The sequence below is a fragment of the Nicotiana sylvestris genome, chromosome 1, assembly GCF_000393655.2.
Source record: "Nicotiana sylvestris chromosome 1, ASM39365v2, whole genome shotgun sequence".
NCBI lineage: Eukaryota > Viridiplantae > Streptophyta > Magnoliopsida > Solanales > Solanaceae > Nicotiana > Nicotiana sylvestris.
This window is the reverse complement of record NC_091057.1, coordinates 66,878,091-66,888,166: the sequence shown is the minus strand read 5'-3', so window position 1 is coordinate 66,888,166 and position 10,076 is coordinate 66,878,091. Positions and strand designations below refer to the sequence as shown.

The following is a 10,076-nucleotide window of genomic DNA, read 5'->3' as shown; positions in this document are numbered from 1 at the left end:
GAAAGGATAGCAAGACTGGCCACTAAGACTCCCATTTGATGGGAACTTTCATGCTTGGTGACCATTTTTGGCTTTTCTTCTATCTCGGCAAAGGCTGCAATGGCCTTCTGTGCCAGATCAAATTCCTCAGCTTCACAAATCATTCTGACCATTGGCCTAATGTTGTGGGCAGGCAACAGATTGTTCATCACATCAGAAGCTTCTTCATCCCAAAAAACGATTCTTTCATTTTCAATCAAATCTTCAACTACCCTTTTGAGGGTCCAATGGTCCTCTGTACTGTGTCCCACTGCTCTAGAGTGGTATTCATATCTAACATCAGCTCGGTGTGAGGGGGACTCGGAGTTCGGCCATTTCGGGGCCACTGGCTGCAATAGATCTAGCATGATTAGCTTTTGGAAAAAGCTTGAATACGTTTCACCAATAGGGGTGAACTGATTCTTTCTGAAAGGATCTCTTGGGCGAGGATTGTATCGGAGATCATTTGGTTGGGGATTATATGGAGCTGGGTAAGGATGTGCATTTCTGGGAGGTGGAGCTCAGTTTTGTGTATAATGTTGTGGCCGCGTGCAAGGTTGCACGTTTCATCACTGCATACCAATAAAACCAACCACCTGAACAGAACCTGACTAATTTGCTCACACCACAACCTCATTAGTTTTGAGACATTTAACACATAGAAAATCGCACGTTGGGGATGCAATGCACCTAATAGTTAAACATTTCTATCATGTGTTTGAATGGTTGCATGTTTCATCCCGGCCTTAACTAACCTTTTAAGTATGTACCTCTTTTCTTTTATTTCTACCTCTATTTAATCACTCTTGATTTTTTTCGTCTCTGTCACTTTTTATTTTTTTGGCATTCTCCTTTCTTTTTTTTTGGTCACTCTCTTTTTTTTCTCTTTTTTTTCTTTTCTTTCTTTTTTTTAGTTTATTTTTTCCTCAGTTAATTCTATGGTTATGATCGAATCCGATGGGGATTGCCTACGTATCATGACGCCGCATGAATCAGATCATTACGTAGTTCAGAAAAAATCAGAAATAAAGTACACAAACTAACTCTCGTTTTTACTCATATACAAATAACTCCACGAAAGCTCCTAACAAGGAAAATGATTTTTGATTTTTTTTCTTGGTAGAAAGAAAGGATTCAAAAGAAGAAAGATTTTTTTTTAGATTTCAATTTTTTATTGAATTGTTGAAAGTGAGACTTCTAAAGAAGAGCATTTTTTTTTTTGAAATTCGATTTTTTTTCATTATGTTTTGAATTGTTGAAAGAAAGAATTAAAAAAAAGATTTTTTTTGATTTTTTTAAAGTTTCTTTTTTTTTTGGAATTTTTTGAAATAAACACTTCTAAAGAAGAAATACAATATTTTTGAATTTCGAATATTTTTTTTTCAATTTTTGAAAGAAAAACTTCTGAAACAGAAAAAAAAATATTTTGGAATTCAACAATTTTTTTTTTGGAATTTTCGATTTTTTCTTTTTTCATTTATTTATGTTTTTGTAATTTTTGAAGTAAAAATAAATAAATCTGATTTTGATTTTTTTTTGGTGAAAGAAAGACTTATAAAAGAAAAAAGAAGAAAATATTTTTGAATTTTGTTTTTGATTTTTTTAAAATTGGGGTCTCTAAGAATTTATTTTCTAAAGAAGGAAGTAATGGGAAATATATTTGATTTTTTTTTTTGAAAATTGGGGGCCGGAACCAATGAGGTTTGCTTACGTATCTCACATCCAATGAGAATCAGACCCGCGTAGTTCGGTAAAACTGGGTACCTTTTTTTTAATAATTCTGCTACACTAATTTTCTAAAGCCGGTCGACAATGCAAGTAAGCCTTCTAAATGATGTATCAAGTAGCACATACGTGAACATGATGGTCTCAAATAAGATATCTGTCTTATACGGACCCGGCCCTTGTGCCAAGTTTCGCTAAGTCAAATGCATGTGATGCACATAGAGCGAACCTACTAGGAAAATCCGGTATGAGGTTTGTTCTCCTAGGTTTAAATCTTGGTGGAAAAGGTATCTAGACTGGCTTACTCGAGCGGACAACTCGAGCCGAGGAGGGTCAGTGTACCGGTAGCATTTCTTTCTGGCTTAACTGATGGTGCTCCCCGCCTAAAATAGGTGTGACTAAAATCCTTCACCGGGTGACAAACACCTCGGCTATCTCAAAGAAAGCGGGCTATGTCAAGCAAATGCCCAATTTTAATTCAAGAAGACTCGGAGGGGGTACGTGAGAAGACAGTTTATATGTACCATTCAAAAATATCAAAGCGGTAAAAAGCAAACAAGTGGCACATTATACCCAAATAAATCACAGTATATACAAAATTAATAAAGCCAAATAAAAGTCAACATGTACAAGCTCGAATTCTGGTTGTCCCCAGCAGAGTCGCCAGAGCTGTCACACCCCTTTTATCCCTCCAAGAGATAAGTGTAAAATGTTATGGATTGTGGGTTAAAGAGCTTTTCCAATTAAAGTGACAAATTTGAAGTAGGGATTATTTTATTTACAGAGTCGCCACTTGGAATTGATTTCTACTGGTGTTCCAAGTCACCTTTTATTTGAATCCCTATTCAAAGGAAGGTTTGACTCTATTATTATTGGTCAGCGAAAACAAAGTCCGGGTAAGGAATTCTGTTGACCGGGGAGAAGGTGTAAGGCATTCCCTGAGTCCCGTGGTTCTAGCACGGTCGCTTTATTGACTACATTTGGCTTGAATTAAACTTGGATAAACTGTGGTTTATTTGATTTTTATGCTTTTCTTATGTCCATTTTTATTTAGTTTAAAAAAAAAATTAAAGAAAAGATTTGAATAATAATCTACAAGTTAACTAATGAGAAAAAATTATTGTTATGAGTACTAATTTAAAAGATGAGAGTAATGAGAGAAAATTATTAATTGACATTGCTTAAAACTAGTAAGATGTGGGCTTGTCTTGACATTGAATGAGGCAGCCCACTATTGGGTTGATGAAGTCAAATGGGCTCATGTCCAAGACAAAATCCAAAAGCCCATATGCTTTTGGACTTTAAATCTGCAAATATGGCCTTTTAAAGCTATGTTACAGATTTGGCCATATCTTGCTATTTGCAATTCGTAGCCAACTATTTACAAAAATAAGTTTACAGATTGTCTTTCTAATATACAACTTAACTACCTTACTAAATAAGTATTTTTTAAGAGATAAAAAAAGATTATTGAGACTCTAAAATATAATAATAATAATAATAATAATAATAATAATAATAATAATAATAATAATAATAATAATAATAAAAACATAGCTTGGTGACAACAAAGGGACAAACATGACTACAAGGGTTCAAATTTTAATATATATGCTCCTTTCAGACAACCAAATGCCTGTGGAATTATATCTAATGCTTTGCAAAAATAAAAATAATTAAAGATGCTTAACACAATTTAATTAACTAACATATCGTTATAACATTATAGAACATTCAAGAGCATATAAAAATGAATTACAATAGAAGGATAAAGCTACTAATATTTTCCAGCTTCATTATCTTTCATTCCAACTCGATTTTATGAGTTTACATGGTCCGAAAATTACCTGGACAGCAGAAAGAAGAACAAATACAACAGAGTCAGCTCTTTCCAAAATCAACAGCAAAACAATTAAACAGGCAGCAACAACAGCAAAAGACAGCGACAACCGGCAGATTCAAACCCAAGAAAACAAACTAGAAATACCTCAGCAAAACAGTACAATTATGTAAATCCAAAAATATCTTTCAAGACTACTCTATTTTCCTTAAACAAGTTTTTCACTTAAGAATCAACTCACAAAAGCTGCTAAGGGATATTATAGCTACTGATTTTTCTCTTTTTTGTGTGTCTAGAGCTCCCTCAGTAAGATGGAGTGTCCTCCTATATATCAAAACAATCAGCTATTTCAAAAAAAATTAAAAAATCAATCATTTTGACAGATTTTTCTACAAAATCTGCTCTTAAATTCAAAATGCCAGACTTTCTGGTTCAAATCTTGTCAAGTATTTCAAACAAAATCTGCTCTCCACTATTCAAAGACAGACTTTTATTCAAACACTGTCCAAAGGTCTACATTTTCTTACCAAACAATTTGACTTTTGAGTGTTGTACTTAAAGAGTCTTGAAGCAGTAAATAAACAACCAAACAAGTACCATATACTCTTAAATATTTTTCACTACCTCACTTTTATCAACACAAAACTATTTTACTACTTCAACAAGTGCAAAAAACAAAAAATTTAACATTTCAAACTTCAAAAACTATAATTAATAATAGACAAAAATAAAAATAAAATAGAAAAAACAGTCACAAAAGAATAGGATTTTTACCATTTTATAATTCAAGTGGCCGAAAAAATGGTGGTATGCCCAAAGAGGGTGTTCGGGGAGGTCGCCGGAATTTGGCCGGATTTTGGTCGCCTGATTTTCAGGGTAAAATTGACATCAATAGCTAGTTCTTGGGGAGCTCTATCCATTGATGTAGGTATTGTGGTGCGGTAGTGGTTGTAGCTTCAAGAATTTGGGCAAAAAAGTGACGGGAAAGTTTCCTAGATCTAAGATTCAAGGAGTTTGAGGGATTTTTGAAGGATTTCTTTTGGAGATATGGAAAGAGGAAGTTGTGGAGATTACATGGTGTGAATTTGGAGGTATTTGGAGGTGGTCCGCCGGCAGCGGCGATTTTTGGCCGGCGGCGGTGGGCGGAGCTAGGGCAGCGTAGAGAGAGTGAAGAGAGAGAGAAGAGAGAAGAAGGAGAAAATAATTATGGGTGAAAATGAGGACATTTTTCAGATTTTTGAGGCTTTAAATACCTAAGCCAAGAGTAAATGAATTCCATTGGATCAAGATGGAATGGATGGGTATGATTTGATCTTGTTTCATTTAGTGAAACGACGTAGTTTTGAGGCAAAACTACGTAGTTTCAGACCCTTTCAATGGCAGCCCTTTATCTTGCACTCTTGGACACTTTTTCTTTCAAATTTGGCCAAATTTCTTCCTTAATCCTACTTATTAAACTAATTTTACACAAATAAATTAATTAAATAACTTATTCTAATGATCAATTAACTAGATTAATTCACCAACTGAACAACTAGTTAATTCTTAAAATGCACAAATGAAGAAAGAACTATTTTTTTTAGTATTTTATGATAGGAAATATGCAATTAAAGTCACAAAAATTGAGAAAAATAATTAAAATAACAAAACACTAATAACTTTAGGAGGTATTAAAATAGTGCAAAAATTAGGTGTTCACATTGCCTGCATTATGGGTTATGATGGACTGATATTGTGTATCATGTCGGATAGGAAATATCCTTTCACTGTCATATAGACTATAACTTTTCTGAGACGCCCCATATCCCAACAAAATAGACTTAATTTCTCTTGGAATAATTTATCTTGCTTCTGAAGAGTAGTTGTATTGCAAAGACAACCTATAAGCCTCATACGAGACAGGGAAGGAGCCCTACCATATAACAATTCAAAATGTGACTTATTCCCCATAATTATTAGAGTAATATAATAATGACATAAACTGCAGCCTGTATACAACACCCCTAAAACCTGATTGATAATTAACTTGAAATATTATCGCCTTAACAGTTTCAAGAATGTGTCTATTACTACAATGTCATTCTGCTGTGGAGTGTAAGGGCATGAGCGTGGTGCAAAATTCCATAACACTTGAATACATCTCCACATGAGCTATTAAAGAACTCAGTCCTAGTGTTAAACCTGATTACTTGAATTGTTTTCCCAAACTGATAAGAATCATAGCAATGAAATTCTTAAGTAACTTAGAAATATCGATTTTAACTCTTAACAAAAAAGGCCAAATCCATCTAGAGAAATCACCAACCATAGTAAGAAAATATTTCATTCCATAATAAGTAGCAAGTTTATAATGCAATCATAGTACAAGAAGTTATCTACTCCTTTAATCGCATGACAAAACGGATGGGAAACATAATGCTTAAACAAGACCTAGAAAAAGCATTTGATAGACTGGAGTGATCATTCATACGCAAATATTTTTACAACTTAGGATTCCCAGCTACTATAGTCAAGCTTATTATGAATTTCATCTCCACCTCCTCCGTGTCAATCATGATAAATGGAAGACCTACTGTATACAGTAAAATCGGAGGGTCCTATTTTTGGTCACACGATGCTCCGTAAGCGTGTTTCCAAAAGCTCGAGGCTATGGTCGAGATTCACACCCGAGGGGCTACCGTCATCTAACCTCGGGGTAATGTAGATCGATAATTATGGTGAAAGAGTGGGAAGTTCCCAAGGTATATGACTAAAAGCTGACCTAGTCTATTTGGTTAGCTCAAGCCCGTACCGTGGCATTAATTAGCTGTATCAACCATGTATATTGGTAATAAATGTATTTGCACTATGTTGGGATTCCCCCTCATATATAAAGGGGATCCTTGTCATTTTGTAAAGGACCTGATGCTCAATATTGAATACACACGATTATTCTCTCTGCTCTCTAACATATTCTCTTGATCTCATTGCTTGCATTTATTGCTTATATTCATTATGTTCTATTTATTGTTCTTCATTTATTACTCGTTATTGATTATAAAAGGCTTCCATCAAAGCTATCATAACTATTAATCCCCCCTCGATTGCTCCTAGCCGAGCATCCAACTCGACCTCGAGGCCCGTATACGCCAACTCGAGGCCCCGATTTCCAGCCCTCTGATTTGGTCATTATACTATCTATAAGCTCTTATCTCGTTTCTTAATCTCTTACTTAGCATCTATTGTTTAGTCAACTAGCATAAAAATAGATCACGTATTTTTAGAACCACACTATCAAATTTAATTGTAATTATCATTTTCACGGTAAACCGTTTGGCGCCCACCATGGGGATAAAAATAATAGTGATTATTTTCTTGCTGGTTTTACTACATAACACAAGTTATCTTTCACGCTATTTCTTGTGCAAGATCCTTGATTTCAGGTCAAAATGTCTAACTCAGTAAATGCACGTGGAAACAACAACCTTGAAGACCATGGAGAAAATGGTGTGGATGTTCCAGGTGTTGGTGTACCACCACGAAACCCTGAGAATGCACCAGAACCAATTCCCATGGACGTGGTCTCGCGCAACGCCCAACACGTCCAAATAAGCTCCCGCACCAACAGGAGCATACACCAAGAAGATCAACAAGAAGCTCAAAAAACCTCGGCTCAGGAAAAACAAGGGGTTAGACTTCATGTCATCTTTGAAATGTTGCAAGCACAACAGCTGGCGATTGCTCAGCTGTAAAGCCACCAAAAGACTCCTAGCACGGTAGCTCGGGAAATGGCTCCCAGAGCCAAGCAGGTACTAGAAAGATCAAGCAACAACGGGTCGGCAACCGACCCCGCCATTATAAATATGCTCGAGGATCTTACAAAGAGGATCGATTCGGGCGAGAAGAAGATAGAAGCCAACAACAAGAAGGTAGATACCTACAATTCTAGGGTCGATCAAATTCCGGGTGCACCCCCGATTTTGAAAGGTAGATTCGAAGAAGTTTGTACAAAAGCCATTCCTACAAGAAGCGGCCCCAAAACCCATTCCAAGGAAGTTCTGAATGCCCGACCTTCCGAAGTACAATGGAACCTCACGTCACTGCTTACACTTGTGCAATGAAGGGAAATGACATAAAGGATGACGAGATCGAGTCTATCCTACTAAAAAAGTTTGGAGAGACGCTTTCAAAAGGGGCAATGATGTGGTACCACAACCTGGCCCCAAACTTGATAGATTCATTTGCCATGCTGGCAGATTCTTTCATAAAGGCACATGCTGGTGCCATCAAAGTAACTACAAGGTAATCCAACATCTTCAAAATCAAGCAAAGGGAGAACGAGATGCTGCAAGAATTTGTATCTCGCTTTCAAATAGATTGAATGGAACTACCACCGGTCTCTGACGATTGGGCGGTGTAGGACTTTACTCAAGGTTTGAACAAGCGGAGCTCAGTAGCTTCGAAGCAACTGAAGCAGAACTTAGTCGAATATCCCGCCGTGACTTGGTCAGACGTCCATAACCGATATCAATCAAAGATCAGGGTAAGTATACTGTAAAATTGGAGGATCCTATTTTCGGTCATACGATGCTTCGAAGCACATTACCAAAAGCTCGAGGCTATGGTCAAGATTCACACCCGAGGGGCTACCGACGTCCCATCTCGGGGCAATGCAGATCGATAATTATAGTGAAAGAGTGGGAAGTTCCCAAGGAACATGACTAAAAGCTGACCTAGTCTATTTGGCTAGCTCAAGCCCATATCGTGGAATTAATTAGCTGTATCAATCATGTATCTTGGTGATAAATGCATTTGTACTATGTTGGGATTCCCCCTCATATATAAAGGGGATCCTTGTCATATTGCAAGAGACCTGATGCTCAGTATTGAATACACAAGAACATTCTCTCTACTTTCTAACATATTCCCTTGATCTAATTACTTGCGTTTATTGTATATATTCATTGTGTTCTATTTATTGTTCTTCATTTATTGCTTGTTATTGTTCATAAAGAACCACCATTGATTTTATTATAACTTTTAGTCATCCATCGACTACCCTCGATGGGACATCAGACTCGGCCTCGAGGCCCCAAATAAGCAAGCTCGAGGCCCCGATTATTAACCATTCGGTTTGGTTATCACCTTGTTCTCAAGCTCTTATCTTTTTTTCCAAGTCTTTCACTTAGCATCAATTGCCTAACAACTAGCATATAAATAGATCATGTATTTTTAGAACCACAAATCAAATTTAATTGTAATTACCATTTTCAAGGTAAACAGTTTGGCGCCCACCGGGGGGCTAAAAATAATAGTGATTATTTTCTTGCTGGTTTTACTACATAACACAAGTTATTTTTCACGCTTTTTCTTGTCCAAGATCTTTTGATTTTAGGTCAAAATGTCTAACTCAGTAAATGCACGTGAAAACAACAACCTTGAAGACCATGGAGAAAATGGTGTGGATGTTCCAAGTGTTGGTGTACCACCATGAAACCCTAAGAATGCACCAGAACCAATTCCCGTGGACGTGGTCTCACGCAACGCCCAACACGTCAAAATAAGCTCCCACACCAATAGGAGCATACACCAAGAAGATCATCAAGAAGCTAAAAAAACCCCGGCTCAGGAAGAACAAGGGGTTAGCCTTCACGTCATCTTTGAAATATTGCAAGCACAACACCTGGCGATTGCTCAGCTGGAAAGCCAGTAAAAGACTCCCAGCACGATAGCTTGGGAAACGGCTCCCCGAGCTGAGCAAGTACAAGAAAGATCAAGCAACAACGGGTCGGCAGCCGACCCTGCCATTATAAAAATGTTCGAGGAAATTACAAAGAGGATTGAGTCAGGCGAGAAAAAGATAGAAGCCAACGACAAGAAGGTAGAGACCTACAACTCTAGGGTCGATCAAATTCTAGGCGCACCTCCGATTCTGAAAGGTGTAGATTCGAAGAAGTTTGTACAAAAGCCATTCCCACAGGAAGCGGCCCCGAAACCCATTCCAAAGAAGTTCAGAATGCCCGAGCTTTCGAAGTACAACGGAACCTCAGACCCCAACGAGTACGTCACTGCCTATACTTGTACAGTGAAGGGCAACGACCTAAGGGACGACGAGATCGTGTCCGTCCTACTAAAAAAGTTCGGAGAGACGCTTTCAAAAGGGGAAATAATATGGTATCACAATCTGGCCCCAAACTCGATAGATTCATTTGCCATGCTGGCAGATTCTTTCATAAAGGCACATGCTGGTGCTATCAAAGTAGCTGCAAGGAAATCCAATGTTTTCATAATCAAGCAAAGGGAGAACGAGATGCTGCGAGAATTCGTATCTCGCTTTCAAATGGAACGACCATCGATCTCCGACAACTGGGCGGTGCAGGCCTTCACTCAAGGTTTGAACGAGTGAAGCTCGGTAGCTTCGAAGTAGCTGAAGCAGAACTTAGCAGAATATCCCTCCGTGACTTGGTCGTACTTCCACAACCGATACCAGTCAAAGATCAGGGTCAAAGACGAT

General features: G+C 37.4%; 1 long non-coding RNA gene across 1 annotated transcript; it reads right to left on the bottom strand.

The window, feature by feature from the left end:
- Positions 1-3,424: 3,424 nt before the first annotated feature.
- LOC104248470 (uncharacterized) lies at positions 3,425-4,801 on the bottom strand. Its single transcript, XR_716460.2, has 2 exons — positions 4,358-4,801; positions 3,425-3,590 (listed from the first exon to the last, which is right to left on the bottom strand). It is a non-coding gene; the product is annotated as an uncharacterized lncRNA (long non-coding RNA).
- Between the last annotated feature and the right edge of the window lie 5,275 nt (positions 4,802-10,076).